The 17,201-nt window shown below is 39.6% G+C and overlaps 1 protein-coding gene across 1 annotated transcript in view; it reads left to right on the plus strand.

The window, feature by feature from the left end:
• The first annotated feature begins 1,526 nt into the window (after positions 1-1,526).
• Positions 1,527-17,201, plus strand: part of LOC119655707 (facilitated trehalose transporter Tret1) — a 57,113-nt gene continuing 41,438 nt past the window's right edge. Inside the window, exon 1 of the mRNA XM_038061725.1 lies at positions 1,527-1,692. The gene's annotated coding sequence lies outside the window, so the exon portion shown is untranslated. The remainder of the gene's footprint in view (positions 1,693-17,201) is intronic.

Here is a 17,201-nt window from a genome sequence, read left to right on the forward strand (position 1 = left end):
AATGGGGTAAATCGCTCCCGAAGTATATATTCACGTTTAAAACCAAAAATTGTAGTTTGGAGAAAGCTACCCCTTGTCTATTAACAATTTGGGTTTTTAGCCATATACGAATGGAAAAATGTGCATAGAAAGTTTCTCACATAAGATGAACACAAAACCCGTAATGCAAGCAATGGTGAAAATTGAAATGTTTTTGAAAACCTTCAAAATTCTTAATTTTAATTATTTTTACCTTGAGGTTTATATTCTTACGAAATAAGTGAGTAATGTGCAATTTAAAGCTTTTTGGTTGGTAAGGTTGTGTAACTTTGTTATTTTTGGCTTAGATTTTTCAAAAAAATTTCAATCTCAAAGCTTGTCCGAAATATGACTAATATAATGTGCAAATTTGATTGAATTCCATATAATTAAAATCTAAAAAAATACGTGAAAATTAGCCTTCTTATGTGGTTTCCCGCCTTAACAAACTGAACGCTCGGTTCGCTCCAGGCCAACTTGGGTTAGAAGGCAATGAGCTGGCCAGGAAAAGAGCAACAACGCCGCTACATGGGCCAGAGCTATTCTGTGGAATTAGAAATTGATTTGAAGCTACTAAGCTGAAAAGAGGAGGGCATATTTTCTAGGCCAAGCCTTCCAAGGATTATTTAAACCTCACCAAGAAAAGTAGGAATACCCTCTCGCCACGGCAGGTTAAGCTATCACCTGGGAAAGATAGGAATATCTGCTGACACTGACTGTAGGTTCCATGAGGAGAGTAACGAAACCTCTACACATGTTCTGGGACAGTGTCTCGCACTTATGCAAAGTAGGCTGAGGCACCCGCCAGAATAATTAATACCAAATACCACGGTGAAACCATCGGAAGCAGGGAACACCGTAAAATTACTGGGGATAATAGGCTTGAATGAGATAGTATAGTTAATAGGTATACTGTTACCAGTATAGTTCTTTAGGGTGCAGTGTGCTTCCCTTGACTATATTATTATGGAATCTCTGAGTGTATTTATGAACCCCAACTCAACGGGTTAACTGTAAACCATATATGTATAAAGATATGCAAATTGCATCGGAGGTCCAAATAATTGTCCCTTTTTCGCGTATTTTACAAGGTTCAAGGATCTTTTAGGCCAATAAACTACGACTACGACTTTTTCAAAGATCTACAGCGGCGTTACCCCTTACAGTCCAACTTGGCCTGGAAGTCATCTCTGCGAGAATAGTACACCAGATTCAATATGAATATCTGAAGAGGCACAGATTGACGGCAGTACGAACAGATCTCTCTACGAAGAAGGGGACTATGTGTTCTCGAAATATGTTATCTGTGAAAAAAACGTAGCCGAAAAATAAATTCTGGCAATGAAAAGCTTAGAAATAAACGAAAGCTTATCTAAAATTGAGTAATAAACAAACACCATTGAAAATAGATGTCAGCACCAATCGCCAATAGATAATGCTTAATGGACAGCTGATTTTGATTTCCATAGGATGATAATAATATAATGAACAAAGATGAGTGTGCAAAATTAGTTGGCACGATCACATGAAGCAGAATAATTCCCAGATATTATTCTTCTGTCATAAGAGTGAAACCACGAAAAATTATTCTGAAAGAAGTGTTGTAGGAAATTGGGTGAAAAAGTGTGAATTTGCTTAAACAATTGCGGTACATAGTAGTGGAAATTGTGGGAAGTAAGTGAAAACATGTGTTAGAAATCAATTACGTAGGAAGGTTGCACATTGTGGCTTAGCTCGATAAGGGAGTTTTGACGTAAGAATTACGTATGGGAATAGTGTGCTATTGGTGGCGGTTCCTTTACTTCATGCATAAGAAAAGACTATTTTTTACCTTCTCTAGATGTGATTTTTTCCGAAATGATTACTGTTTAACTTGTTATAGGGTTGCTTATTGAAAAACTGTCTTTTTTATTGCTATTATCATTTACTGGGCTTTAATGTTTAAACAGTTTTTCATGAGGTTCTCTTTTCACTTTCGAAATCACTTTTTATTGGCCCCATAAATAGCAATATAAAGATTTACAAATTGACGTAAAAAATGATCTTAGAATCCAATAAAACAATTCGCCCAATTATATGGCACTTATGGGCTCATATAGTTATACAGGGTGTCCAGGTAATCGCGTTAAACAAATAGGTACTAGTGCGGCTCAAAAGTAGTAAAACGATGCAAAGTCAGTATTCCTAACATATATCAATCCGTTCAATTATGTTTTTTAAGGTTTTGTGTGAAGCAAAACCTTATTAAAATCGATTCAATGTCACACCCGATTTACCCGGAAGCGGCTGAACTGATTGCCACAAAATTTAGTGAGAACATGTTATCTGTTTGTCCCTTTACATGCAGTGAGTGGTGCCATGTTGTGTTGAGTCTGAAGGGCTCCCCATACATGTGAAAGGTTGTGTAAATTTTTCACAAAATATGGCCATGTTGGATATGAAATGAAAGGGCTTGATTAGTACTTTTTGAAACTGATCTTATTTCTGATATTTGGTGAAACCTTGGGGGGATAAGGCTCAAATATGAAATCTGGGCTTCAAAATACATCCTGTTCCGATATCAGCTTAAATAAAGTTGACAATAGTATATTGCCATATTTTAGAATTTTACCTGGAAAACCCCCTTAAATTAGAAGTACAAAATTTGACACCAGCATAGGCAATAATATAGAACATAGTCCTGAAGGCAATCCAACTATTACAAAAAAAGTTATAGGAAGTCTAAGTTTCGAACATCAGATAAATTTATTACACCTTAAGACGTGTACGACGTCATCATCATATAAAGTGAACTTTTATGAACGACGGAGTCTATGGGGACGTTTTAGTTTTCCTTTTTGAAGGTTTTGTGTAAAACAAAACCTTATTAAAATCGATTCAATGTCTGTCTGTGTGTCTGTCTGTCTGTCTGCCACACGCATTTTTCTCCAAAACGGCTAAACCGATCCGAACGAAATTTGGTGGACAGATGGGAACTATGAAATCCCACGCATACAGTGAGTGGCATAAATTTAGGTGGAGTTTAAAGGGGGCTCCCCATACATGCAAAAGTGGGATTCAAAATTTTTCTTCACAGGATATAGTTGTGTATGGTATCAAATGAAAGGTCTCGATTTGTACTTTCCGAAATTGACATTAGTTTTGACATAAATTGCAAAGTGCGTGAGTAATGAATCAAAATGTACGCACTTGAAGTGAGACAGGACTCATTTTCGGAAACTACCCAACCTAAAAATTCGGAAAAAATCAAAATATGTCCCATTCCAATATCTGCTCAAATAAACTTACTAATAGTATATTACTACTTTCTAGAAATTTACTGAAAAACCCCCCTTAAATTCATCCTAGGACTTCCGGATTTTGTACCAGCATAGAGGACAATATTTCGTATATACGTGCTAAATTTCGTGGAAATCTGGCAATTAACGCCAAAGTTATAGCAGTTCAAACTTAGCAATTTCGCGCGAATTTACCGCTTCCAAAGCCATGCAAATCAGATGCTGACGTCATAATTACCCGGAATAATTGACATTCGCGTGAAATATTAAAGTCGTATTTATGAAGAATCTACTTATCTGCAGCACTTTTTAAGATTTTGTGTAAAACACTTATGTGAAATCTAATCTTCAAGAGATGTCCTATTCCGGTATCTGTTCAAAAAATTTACTAATAGTATATTATCAATTTTTAGAAATTGACTAAAAAACTCGCCCTAAGTTCATCCTAAGTGTACTAAATTTTGCACCGACATAGAGGACAGCGTCGTGCATACATATGCCAAGTTTCATGAAAATCCAACTATTATTGGGAAAGTTATGGCAGTTCAAACTTATCAATTTCGTGCTAATTAACAGCATTCTAAGCCATACAAATAAGATGCTGACGTCATAATTAACGAGAATAATTGAAATTCGAGTGAAATATTAAAATTCCATTCAAGAAGAATCTAATTCTCCCTAGCCCTTTTTAAGGTTTTGTTTGTAAAACAAAACCTTATTAAAATCGGTTTACTGTCTGTCTGTCTGTCCGTCTGTCTGTCTGTCTGTCTGTCTGTCCGTCACACGCATTTTTCTCGGAAACGGTTGTAGCGGTTGGTAGAAAGGTGGGAACTGTGAACGCTCACGCATATAGTGAGTTACATCCTTTTACGTCGAATTTAAGGGGGGGTCCCCATACATGCAAAAGGGGGGTGTAAAATTTTTTATCATCAAATATAGTCATGTGGGGTATCAAATTAAAGGTCTCGATTAGTACTTTTCGAAGCCGGTCTTAGTTTTGACATTTGTTGAAAAGGTGGGGGGTGTGGGGGGTTGAAAGTGGTCATTTTTTTAACGAACCCATTCTCAGAAACTCCTCAACCGAAAAATCTGAAAAAAATCAGGGGGCTGTCACTATATGGTGCCTAGGCTCCGAAATACCCTCCATACCGATACCTGTTCAAATAAAGTTAATAATAGTACATTACTATAATTTTTAGTAATTGACAGGAAAGCCCCCCTTAAGTTCACCCTAGAATCACAAAATTTTGCGACAATATAGGCTACAGCATAGAGCATGATCCTGCCAAATTTGGTGAAAATCGCACTATTACTAACAAAGTAATACTAAGTCAAAACTGTCGCTTCTCTGCAAATTCGAATGTCAATATCACTTGAAAGTGGCTATTTTCACATAATATATGCATATTTTACGTGCTACATGCTAATGGGACAAATGCACACCCAAATCTCTTTATAAAAGAAATAAACAAAACCTTTCACACCTGAAGCGTCTAGCTTCCGGTTTCCCGACTTGTTTATATTTGATGTTGGTTAAATTGTTGGCATTTGCTAATAATATTAAACTCAGAGTGTGAAGCGTATGAGGTTGACTATTTCAATACAGGGCTTTCCATCAAATGATTTATTTAAATTACTTTCTAAAAAATAGATGCCAATAGAATTTTTAACTATGTGACACGGAACTGTCAGGCTCACCGCTCCTCACATCTTCTTCTTTTTCTTCAGCCTTCAGTTCACAAGCGGGGTCGGCTCGTCATGATCGGTTTCGTCATTTTATTTTATCAAATGCCTGATCAGGATGTAATCGCGAGACATTCAAATCCCCATCCAGTGTATCATGCGACCATTATTTTGGCCGGCTTTTTGGTTGCTTACCATTGACTTCGATGTTCTGACCAATACTGGTTGTTGAATTCTCGTTAGCGTGAATTACGTGACCACACCATCGAAAACGCCTCTCTTGCAGTTTTTCCACGATCGGTGGAAACCCATATCGATCGCGGATATTCTCATTTCAGACGTGATCAAAACGTGTCACGCCACCAGTGCAATGCAACATCTTCGTCCCCATTACCGCAAGACGCCGTTCATTGTCCTTTATAGTTAACACTCAAACTATAGAGAGCGACAGACGGACAACATTGCAGTAAATTTTAGATTTGGGACGTGCGCTGATACGTCGATCACAAAGAACACCAGTTGCGGAATGCCACTTCATCCTGGTGGCGTTAATGCTTGAAACATTTCATTACGCAGTTCTCCATTGGCTGGTAGCATTGACTCGAGGTATTTAAATCGCTCAGTTCTTTCAATGGCAGTAATCTGCCCCTCCAGATATTTAAATCGCTGAGTTCTGGCAATGGTGGTAACCTGCCCAGAACTGAGCGATTTAAATATCTCGGGTCAATGCTATAAGCCAATGGAGAGCTACGTTATGCTCCTCACATAGGGAGACACAAAACCTTTTATACCTGAAGCGTCTAGCTTCCGGTTTCCCGACTTGTTGCTTATTTGAGTTATTTACATTACTCGAGATAGACTTCGGTATGTAGGTGCTATATCTTGATTTTAGCAATTAGTGAAGGAATATTTTGCATTTTTGGCTATGTACGAATGGAAAACGGTGCATAGGGAGTTCTTTTACCCGAAGTTTCTTTAGTATTTTTCATGGAAACTCTTACCATATCGAATTGTTTGACAAAAGCTTAAAGATGTGAACGGCATTTTCAGATGCTTGGTGCAAGTTTCATAGCTAAAACGTAATACGGATTTGATGATAAGCCTGTTCATGTCGAATTTGTTCTTCTTGTGTTCATTTTCTGATTTCATGATCGGAAGGACCAAAAACAGGATTTTGTTGCTTTCCTTGTCGTCCTTTCTCAGGTGTGCTTCAAGATGTAGCCTACGAAATTGTGAGTACTTTCAAGGTTGTATTTCTTGATTGTCATATTTTGTGGTGTTGGCACTGATTTTCTTATTTGGGTGTTATATTTTGTTTTGACTGCTTTGATCTTTAAATCAACTGCGGAAGAAGAACTTCATCACAACTCTGAATAATATAACATATGGTAAAGTTCGAAGATGAGGTTTGTTGGAATTCCCATACCAGGGTAGATATGGTTTGAAATATTGTGGTGGCTTTTAATTCTGCCTGACTGTTAAATGTTAAAACCGGAAGAACGAACAACAGTGAATAGCACTGGTCAAACGAAAATAATGAAAACAGGAGACTGCACCTTTGAGACCGTTGAAAATTTCTCCTATCTAGGGTCGAAAATCATAACCGATGGCAGCTATGTCGATAAAATCCACGCACAGTTGTTGGTTGCCAAGAGAGCTTATTTCAGCACACAGAAATTTTTTCGCTCGAAACGTCTCACCATAGGGCCAAAGCTTTTACTGTACAAGAAAATGGTCTTACCAGTCCTTATGTATTCCTCGGAGACCTGGGTTCTTAGCAAAGAAAAACTGCGAACTTTTGACTGCGTTCGAGAGAAGAATGCGCGGAATAATTTTTAGCCCGAACAACTAAATCTATAAGCGATACCATGTCCGTCAGGTTGTCAATAAAATCCGGCTGAATAGGTTACGGTGGGAGGGTCACTTTATCCGTATGGGTCAGGATGATCGAGCCCGGAAAGTCTATAAGGGCAATATCTATGGTAGAAAAAGAAGACGAGGCAGACCCTGCCTAGGATGGAGCGATGGCATAAGTCAGGCCGCCAGACAGCTTTTAGGGATATCGAATTGGACCTCGGCTTAAAACCGGGATGTCTGGAGTTCCTTATTAAGGCAGGCTTAGATCGGATACCGGTTGTTGCGCCGTTGATGATAATGATGACTTTTAAAGACAATATGGTCACGAGAATACGGTATATTTATCCTTGTGCCATAGACTCTCGCTGGCACACGGATTAATTGCATTCGCCTCTGTCTGAGAAATAGTGGCTCATTAGCTAACCGGGTTTTGACATGTGTTGCCTCGATTTTACTCTAGGCATCCTCAGTCCTGCCTTTTGTCTTAGATCCGTCTGTGCCAGGTGTATGTATAAATTTTTACCTGTTTCAGCTACTTTATAAATATCATTTTATAGAAAATACTTGTCTTTTCCGGTAGACTATTAATTAAGCCCTTTTCCAACTTCTTCGAAATTGTTGAAGTGCTGCTCTGCGAGCGTGCATACCATCGAAGCGGAAAGGTAATAGTCGGATAGCGGTAAGTTTGAAGAGTACAGCAGATGTAGCATCCGAGCGATTTCAAAATTTCTTTCACTGCTACTGGTACTGTGTGAAACACCGCATTGTCGTGTTGAGTGGATTAATATTTTGTACGATAACCATTAACTTTTTCATTCATCCTACAAGTTTTTCAATAACTTCTGCAGGAATAGACCTCCAGATATCCTTTATGTGATTCTCTAAGTCATTTACGTGGGATTACAAGTGTTCTAAATTTAAATCCTGGTTCCGAGGTGGCTGGACAAGAGTCCCTTTGATATTATAGAGGGCTCATTCCTTAACGATCCTGGTTGTGTCTTTTAGATCATTGCAATTTTCTAACATTATATCAGATGACAAGCCCAATATAGCAACCGTGGCTGGTATGTACTGGCTTGCTATGTCAAGTTAATCACGTCAAGTCACCCCACTTGATGATGCTGCCACTGCCGTGTTTAACTGTCTCATTATTGCGAACTTCTAAGGCAGCGACCACCCTGCTCCACACCAAATGCAGACCATCGGAACCGAAAATGTTGAATTTAGACATGGCATAAAAAATAACGGTTTTCCAAAGCTCCTCTGTCTAATTAAGGACCTTTTGAGGGTATTCAACTGGTTTCTTTCAATATTTCTTTGGGAAAGTGATGGCCTCTTCTTTGGAATATAGGTCCTTAATCCCTCTCTGTGAAGAAAATTGCAAATTTGCAAAATTTTTTGCAAAGATACTGCAATTCTTAAGTTTTCTAAAATCTGTCGTTTTGTTTGCTCTGACTAGATTTCCACTGTTCCACCATCACGAGAGAAAAGAAGCCACTTTCTTAAAAGTTTTTTATTGCGTGATGAACAGCAAACATTGGCTTTTTTGTCTTTGAGCTATTTTCTTAATGCATTTATAATATTTAATGATCAGCTCATTGGAGTCGCCGGAGAGATGCTCATTGTTCATTTTCGGCCCTTTAACGTGCGATAATTGCAACGAATTAATCCGTGTCGTATACGTCAGGGAACCTAAAAGTTCTAAATACAACAAGAATCATAACAGAACTTTCTTTTCAGCAGAAATAACATTACGTCTTGGGATATAAAATGATAACTTGAAGTGTCCAAGTTTTTCTTTAGCTGGCTAAACGGTTACTTTTTGTTTTTCTGCAATATTTATGTGTAACATAGAATTAATAAAATAATAACGGTAGAAAACAACTATAAAGGGTTATTGTTTTTTCTTTCATAACCCATTTAAAAATATCATATAGTTTTTGAGATATTTGACTTTAAAGTTTACTGCAGTAACTGTCCAACTGGTTGACTGTATGTGTCAAATCAATAGACTCCGTAGTTTCTGTCGGAACCATCTCTTAGTAAAACCGATAGAAACGTAATGCATACACCTAGTATATCACAGTATGTGGATTCTCAGATGGCCATCGCTCCAATGATTCCATTCTACGTTAACTATTGCGGTTTCGACTTTCGAATGGAAACAGTATTTCAATGACGTAAAGTCGCTGTCAATATCCCGAATTAGATTTGTGTTTGTACGCTGCAAGTCTGACCTCTCGCTTTACTAAGAGGTCCAGGGGTGGCAATAGTAATAGCGGCTTTAGGGACCATCCTTATCCGGGCATTCATAATGCCCCGACAGGCAAATTGTTAAGGATGGGGTAATTTCTTGACAGCTTACCTTTGCTCTAACTTTGCCCATCATAGGTAAGCACTACCCCTTTGTGGCTTGCTTTGTAATTACATCGTTAAGATGTTATGATAGTTCCAGTTTAACTTCACATGCAGGATCACTTCCAAATATATTGCTTAATTAATTGTTAAATCGCTAACCAAAAAAGGGATGGGAATTTCGGTTCCTCTATTTTGATAAACGACGAGAGATTCGTTTTTAAGGTTTTGTGTAAACACATGCATCCTTTTACGTTGAATTTAAGGGGAGGTCCCCATAAATGCAAAAGAGGGGTGTAAAATTTTTGTTCATCAAATATAGTCATGTGGGGTATCAAATTAAAGGTCTCGATTAGTACTTGTCAAAGCCGATCTTAGTTTTGACATTCGTTGGAAGGTTGGGGAGCGCGGGAGGTGGAAAGTGATCAATTCTTTAAGGGGGCCATTCTCAGAAACTACCAAACCGAAAAATCTGAAAAAAATCAGGAGGCTGCCACTATATGGTGCCTGGGCTCCGAAATACCTTCCATACCGATATCTGTTTAAATAAAGTTAATAATAGTATATTACTACAATTTTTTGTAATTGGTTGAAACCCCCTTAAGTTCATCCTAGTACCATGAAATTTTGCAGTGATATAGGCTATAATATAGAGCATGATCTTACCAAGTTTGGTGGAAATTGCACTGTTATTAACAAAGTTATAATACCTCAAATTTGTTGCTTCTTTGAAAATTGAAGACTATAAATGTCAATATCACCCGAAAGTTGATACTCTCACATAATATATGGATATATTACGTGCTACGTACTAAGAATTACACAAAACCTTTCGTACCTGAAGCGTCCAGCTTCCGGTTTCCCGACTTGTTTTGGATTAATCTTGAGATTCTCGTATTGGCCCCTACAGCGCGCCTTCTAGCAACTGATTCTTTTCTTCAAAACAAAAATTTTCTTTAAAATATCGTATTGCGTATTGCGGCCGTATGGCCGTATATTGGCCAGCATGAGCGACACGGTTTCTCAGGCTTACCGTTGAACCCATCCCAGGACAAAGCAGAGTATTTCCTGTCTGCGTTAAAAAATACGATGCCTTCCAAAGCCTCGAGAATGAACCAGATTATTCAAGTACTATCCGCCTCAGAGGACAGTAGTTTAGAGGAAAAAATATCTGGAAGATGGTATATATAATATGTTAGGGGATCTAGGAGCTGGGAAAATTGTCGAAAAGTGGAGGAATCTGTAAACGATCATATCACTGTTAATATAAAGAATTCCGAGAAAAGGAACGAAATTCGTGATCACTAGTTAAGAGGAGAAGAAAACATCAGAGAAAATGGCCGAAAATGGAGGAATATCTGTTAATGTTGAGAATTTGCAGAAACGAGCCGAAGTTTAAAATCACTAGTTTGAAAGAGGAGAAGACCCGCACACAAGCAAGATTTAGGAAACTGTTTATAAATTCGAGTGTGAAATCTCCAGAAAACTGGAGGAATCTTAAATATATGAACTATCGCTGCTTTGAAACCAGTACTGGCAGATGCAGCCCAAGTCTTCTATATTAAAGGGCTTCGCAGTCTGTTCTGCTCTACGGTGCAGAGGTATGGGCTGACGCTCTTAACAAGGAGGTATACCGTAAACGTCTAGCGCAGGTACAGAGACGGGAAGTTTTGCGGGTGGTGTCTGCGTACCGCACTGTCTCTGAACCGGCCATGATGGTGATCGCGGGAGTGATCCCCGTTGCCCATCTTACTAGGGAGCGTCAAGCCATATACAAGCGCAAGGGAGGTGAGCCAAGGGAGGTGGTTGCTCGCAAAGAACGGCAACGCACTCTAGACGAGTGGCAGCTCTCGTGGCAAAATGAAACTATAGGCAGATAGACTGCGCGGCAACTTAGGTGCGTGGCTGAATCGGAAGCATGGTGAGACTATTTCCTTAACCAATTTTTAAGTGGGCATGGAAGTTTTCAGTCTTACTTGCACAAGATTGGAAAGGCGCGATCTCCGGATTGTGTGTTTTACAATGGAGTTGTGGACGACGCCCACCACACTTTTTTTTCTTGTGGAAGGTGGGGTGGGGTTCGTCAGCAGCTGTATTTAAACACAGGGGATCTCTCTCCAGACAACATTGTCGAAGAGATACTGTGGAGTGCTGACAGGTGGAGCCGTGTTGCCCATTACGTTCGGGCCCGTCTCGCTGCTAAGAAGATAGAGTTCGACCGGTGGAAGAGCCGGATCGCGGGGGGTTCCTTGAAGTGACAGTTCCTTTTCTCCTCTCTCCTCCCATTGGTGAGAGGAATTCCCTGATTTGAAGGCTCCGCAAGGCGGGAGAGTTCGGGGACTAGCCCGAAGTAATGTGAGAAACGGTTCCAGGCTAGCTCTCTGATGATGGGGAGGTGTTTAGTTGGTAGTTCGACGACGTACCGAACCGGGAGTCCAACACTGTGTGCGTAAATGCATTCACCTTCCGTAACCCAAAAAAAGGCTTCGGCGAAATTGCGCGATAAAGATTTCCCTTCGAATCGGAACTAATTTTTTTCTATTTTTAAAAAGAAGAGTTTTCTGGGCCATTAAATCAACAACGGCCTGGAATAACACTTTCAATAGTTTGAATGTAACTGTGTGCAAGCAAAACACAAACCCGGAAGATACAGCAAACAGCAAACAGCCTCATAGCGAAGTAAATGCACATCTCAATGCTCATGCTGTCGAGATTAAGAGGGAAATTCGATTGTATGGACCTATTGGAGAGATGGGTTCAATACTTTGAGGAACTGAAAAAGATGGACCAATGCTGCTACCAACAAGCATGGAAGAAACAGTCTGTGCAACTTATCGACTTAAAGATCATAAGTCACCAGGAGCAGATGGAATTACGGCCAAACTGATTAAATAACAACCACATCAACAACAGTTTTAGACAAAAGGAGGCCATATCATGCATCTCTGTTGACTTAAGTAGGGTGTGTGTGTGTGTGTGTATGGTGGGGGAGAAGCTACAGCTTCTGAGCACTCAGGCCGTGTTGGCCCATTGTACTCGCCTCCCCCGTCTAACAGAATATTCCGGATACGTATCGCAGGATTTCCGTTAGTGCATGTGCACCAAAGATCTGATGCCTGATGCGCCCATAGGTGGGGCATTCACATAGGAAATTCTCCGTGGATTCCGTTTCCTCATTACAGGAGGGACACGTATCATCTTCGGTAATTCCTATTCTAGTGAATTATGGCCTGTCAGAATGCCCACAATACACCTGCAAGTCCTCCTGCTTTTCGACAGGATAAACTTTGCGGTACGCATGTTCAGTTCTGGCAGGACAAGTTTGGTGTGTCGAGCAGCATTTAGGCTTTACCACCTGTCATTATGGGAAACTTGTTCCCAGTTTTTGAAAACAGACATAGCCAATGCTACTCACACTCCAATTGTTGGTTCCGGTCCCGGCATAGGGGAGATTGACCCCTCTTTCGCTAAAGCGTTCGAAATTTCATTTCCCTCTATGCCACAGTGACCAGGTACCCAGAGTAGTTCCACCGTATAGAGTTCAAACGGTTTCTGCATTCCTGAACGATTTTCGAGGTGATCAAAGGACTGCTCAATGCCCTCAATGCAACTTGACTGTCACTGCCCTTCAACCGCTCGACAATCAACCAGTTTGCCACCCTTAGGATCGCATAAACTTCGGCTTGAAAAACCGATGCATATTGTCCCAAAGGAAAAATCCACTTCTCGTTTTTATTCGAGAGGTAGACTCCGGCTCCAGAACCCTCTTCTGTTTTTGAGCCATCAGTGTAGAAGACTTCCGTATATCCCGCCACGCATTCCTCTGGGTCTTCCCAGTCCTCTCTACGCTTCAGGGTAACTTCATATCTTCTACCAAACAGATGTATGGGGACACGAGAATCGGAAGGCATTGAAAGAACTGGATTCAGTCCTCCCAGTAACTCTTCCAATGCTCTGTGCCCCCCACATCCGTTGTTTTCCCATAGATCTGATCGAATTAGTCTATGAGCTGCTCTCATTGCAGTGCTTTGAATAAATATATCCAGCGGCTGCAAATTGAGTAGTGCATTCAGAGCTGCGCCGGATGTCGTGTTCATGGCACCAGTGATACCCATGAGCACGACATCCGGCGCAGCTCTGAATGCACTACTCAATAATTAGGGTAGTACGGGGGAAGTAATTTGCGATGTTGAAGTAAATGCGGGAGGCACTATCCTCGTGAAGTCCACGCACACAACGCTATGAGAAGGACAACCCCAGATGAACAATTGGCCTTCTTCCAGGTTGAGCAGGTGGCGTGAGATCGTATACTGCATAATAATGAAGGCAAGACAATATATATTGTGAGAGCAGAAGCAAATGGCAATGGCCAAATTAGAACAATAAAGATAAGAAACTTCAAGCTAGTAATTTCTCCTTAATAGGAGCAACCGATGACAGCTACGATAATGAAATCCACGCACGCTTGCAAAAACTGTTCCGCAAGAAAAGTCGCACCATACGGTGAAATCTGTAATAATGATGAGGACTTCATGGATTCCTCGATGCATTAGGTTCTTAGCAAGAAAAATTGTGAACTTTGAGCCTCGTTCCGAAGAAGAAGGAAATTCATCTCTATGAGGGGTCCCCAGGATGCTCACTTTCTCCAATTCGAGCGCGCAGTCCGGTCATATACGCTGGACATTTTGGGTCTACGCGAAGTGAGTTGGAAAGCCAAGTAGTAACGGACACGAATCGGATATCAGATGGCTACTGACAGCTACTACCAGGCGCGTCCTCATGGCCTGGGTCTCTGATCTTGACTGCAGGATGCAGGATTTCGGTCCAGTTTGAGGAGCATCACAATTTGTATTTCACCCACACACCAACGCAGACTTCTAATACAAGTAAAGGAGAAGCTGGTTTTTTTATGGGGAGGCATGGTGTTTATGAAGTTATTATAAAACTTGGAGTTTTCTACAATTTCCATCAACGGAGCAGAAAATTGATGTTCTTCAATGAATCAACAGCGCTAGATTCACCTTTACTGTTTAGACCGAAAATTTGGAAGTGTAACTATCTCAATATGAACATTAAGTTGAGGCTGGTATGTGCCACCATTCTCTCTGTGCTACCACATACGAGTAGTACATAGAAAATCATCATCACTGATACTCAGAAGCTCCACGTTTTCATCACTTAAGCATAGTCAGCGTTTATGTTCTCATGAGAATAACGAGGTGCAAAAATTAGCAGATATCATAAGTCTGTCGAGACGACTGAAAGGAGTAAAGTCAAATGACCTATTCTCATAAAAGACAAACTGCGTAGGACTAAAGAAGAGCTACTTCCACAGCAAAGCCAATCCAGATGTTAGCGGTCTTTTCCTTATAAATGCGAAGCTTTTTATTTCTCAAACATGAATTGTAATTGTCTATATTATCTTTAATTACTTTACTCCTATTTTAATTTCCTATTGGTTTTTTTAAAACAAAATGTCCTCCAGGTATGCTGTGAAATTCTTTTATCAATTTACTCTGTATCTCAACAATTTTTAGTTTTCACGAAGGTTTAAATAACAATATATTTATTGAATAATACTTTACTTTTTTCAATATGTCCGGATGACCCAGTGGTTAGACCGCAAGGTTATAGTACGGAAGGTCGCGATTCAAATCTCACTGGTGGTAATGGGATTTGTATCGTGATTTCGTCAGTTGTGAGTGAGTATCTGATTCAAATCAGGGTAATAATCTCGAGCAAGCCCAATGCTTACCACATTGTCTTTTATAGGGTACTATAATCTTGTAGTGTATCATTGCGATCTTGAATGAAGGGCTCTAACACAGTTCAAGGCCTTAATCCGATTGGATTGTTGCGCCAACGATTATTATCATTATTAACGATCAACGATCTTTTGTATATCTAAGTGTAGCTTTCCTTGAACCGTTTCGTAGACACGTGTTTCAAAAGTATCATCACCAATAGATAATTCGAGCTCTGTAATGTTTTGCTTTCTCATGCATAATATCAATGTTCATTGTCATGTCCAAACGTGTAGGATTATCATTGATTCCCGTGATAAAGCAATCGTTCATTCTATTTATCTGGTCAATTTTTAATTTCATTGAAAATACAATTTTGCGTAGATTTGTAATATCTGACATTGATGTACTATCCGACTATCATGACTCTTCTGAAACTTATCAATACCAGTTTTCTCTGCTTTCATGCTTTTTCTAATTGGTAGCTTTTTTGCTAGCACTTCCTTTATTAGAAGGACAGTAAACGCACAGTAAAACAAGTCGGGAAACCGGAAGCTGGACGCTTCAGGTACGAAAGGTTTTGTGTATTTCTTAGTACGTAGCACGTAATATATCCATATATTATGTGAGAGTATCCACTTTCGGCTGATATTGACATTCATAGTCTTCAATTTTCAAAGAAGCAACAAATTTGACGTATTATAACTTTGTTAATAACAGTGCAATTTCCACCAAACTTCGTGAGATCATGCTCTATATTATAGTCCATATCACTGCAACATTTCATGGTACTAGGATAAACTTAAGGGGGGTTTCTAACCAATTACAAAAAAGTGTAGTAATATACTATTATTAACTTTATTTAAACATATATCGGCATGGAAGGTATTTCGGAGCCCAGGTACCATATAGTGGCAGCCTCCTGATTTTTTTCAGATTTTTCGGTTTGGTAGTTTCTGAGAATGGCCCCCTTAAAGAATTGATCACTTTCAACCCCCCGCGCTCCCCACGCCTCCAACGAATGGCAAAACTAAGACCGGCTTTGCAAAGTACTAATCGAGACCTTTAATTTAATACCCCACATGACTATATTTGATGAAAAAAAATTTTACACCCCCCTTTTGCATGTATGGGGACCCCCCTTAAATTCGATGTAAAAGGATGTAATTCACTGTATGCGTGAGCGTTCACAGTTCCCACCTTTCTACCAAATTTGGTGTCAATCGCTATAACCGTCTCCGAGAAAAATGCGTGTGACGGACAGACAGACAGACAGACAGACGGACAGACGGACAGACAGACAGACAGACAGTAAACCGATTTTAATAAGGTTTTGTGTTTACACAAAACCTTAAAAATATATACTTTCATTCTAAATACTTCCTTCATTGAATTAAAAATATATAACAACAAAAAATCATAATAAACAAGTCAAGCGAAATAAATATACCGGATAAGTTTAAAAAATAAATAAATAATAAGTGGGTTTAATTCAAAAGCTATTATTTTCACAATTTATATTACTGATTCTTTTCATAAAACATGTGGAAACATATCTTTTCTTGAATTTATTAACGCCTTCAGACGCATTCCCCATGATTAAAAAGAACCGAGAATTTATATATAATTTTCAGGCAGTTATTTCATCTCCTTCAAAATAATATAAATCTGAAGCAACATATGTATGCCAGCGTTTCACTCACTTGTCCATGCACCGCTGGTAGGCCGCTAAAGGAATGACATTTAGCTCTTTTGACGCATTTTTTTCGGCTTCGGTTCATCTTCGAAGCGCTACTCGGACAAATGTCAAGCTCGTAGATCCAATTCTCACCACCAGTAATCATGAGGTTCATGAACTTCGCTGCAGAAATCATGACCTCAGCAACCGTCTTTCGACATCGATTTTGCAAGGTTCCACAGGCAATGCCAATCTCATTAGCAACTTCCTCTGGGCTGGATGATGGGCACAATTTCTCTCACTTTTTTTAACGTTTTCATTTGTGATTGATGCGGACGAATGTCTGGGACGAGACAAATCCTCAATCACTGCAGGGCCTCTTTTAGAGTCTTTACGCCACTCGTATGCCCGAGTTTTCAACAGACCAGACTTCCCAAAGGCTTTTTGCAACAATTACCAATGCATAAGCACACAAAATTAAAACGCCGAACGCCCGGCAGAAACTAGGCATTCATGCTAAAATATTGACGTGTACTTCACATAGTTATCTACTTAAAAACCCCGAAATTGCACGGTACTGTACCTATA

The sequence above is a fragment of the Hermetia illucens genome, chromosome 4, assembly GCF_905115235.1.
Source record: "Hermetia illucens chromosome 4, iHerIll2.2.curated.20191125, whole genome shotgun sequence".
In the NCBI taxonomy this organism is placed as follows: Eukaryota; Metazoa; Arthropoda; class Insecta; order Diptera; family Stratiomyidae; genus Hermetia; species Hermetia illucens.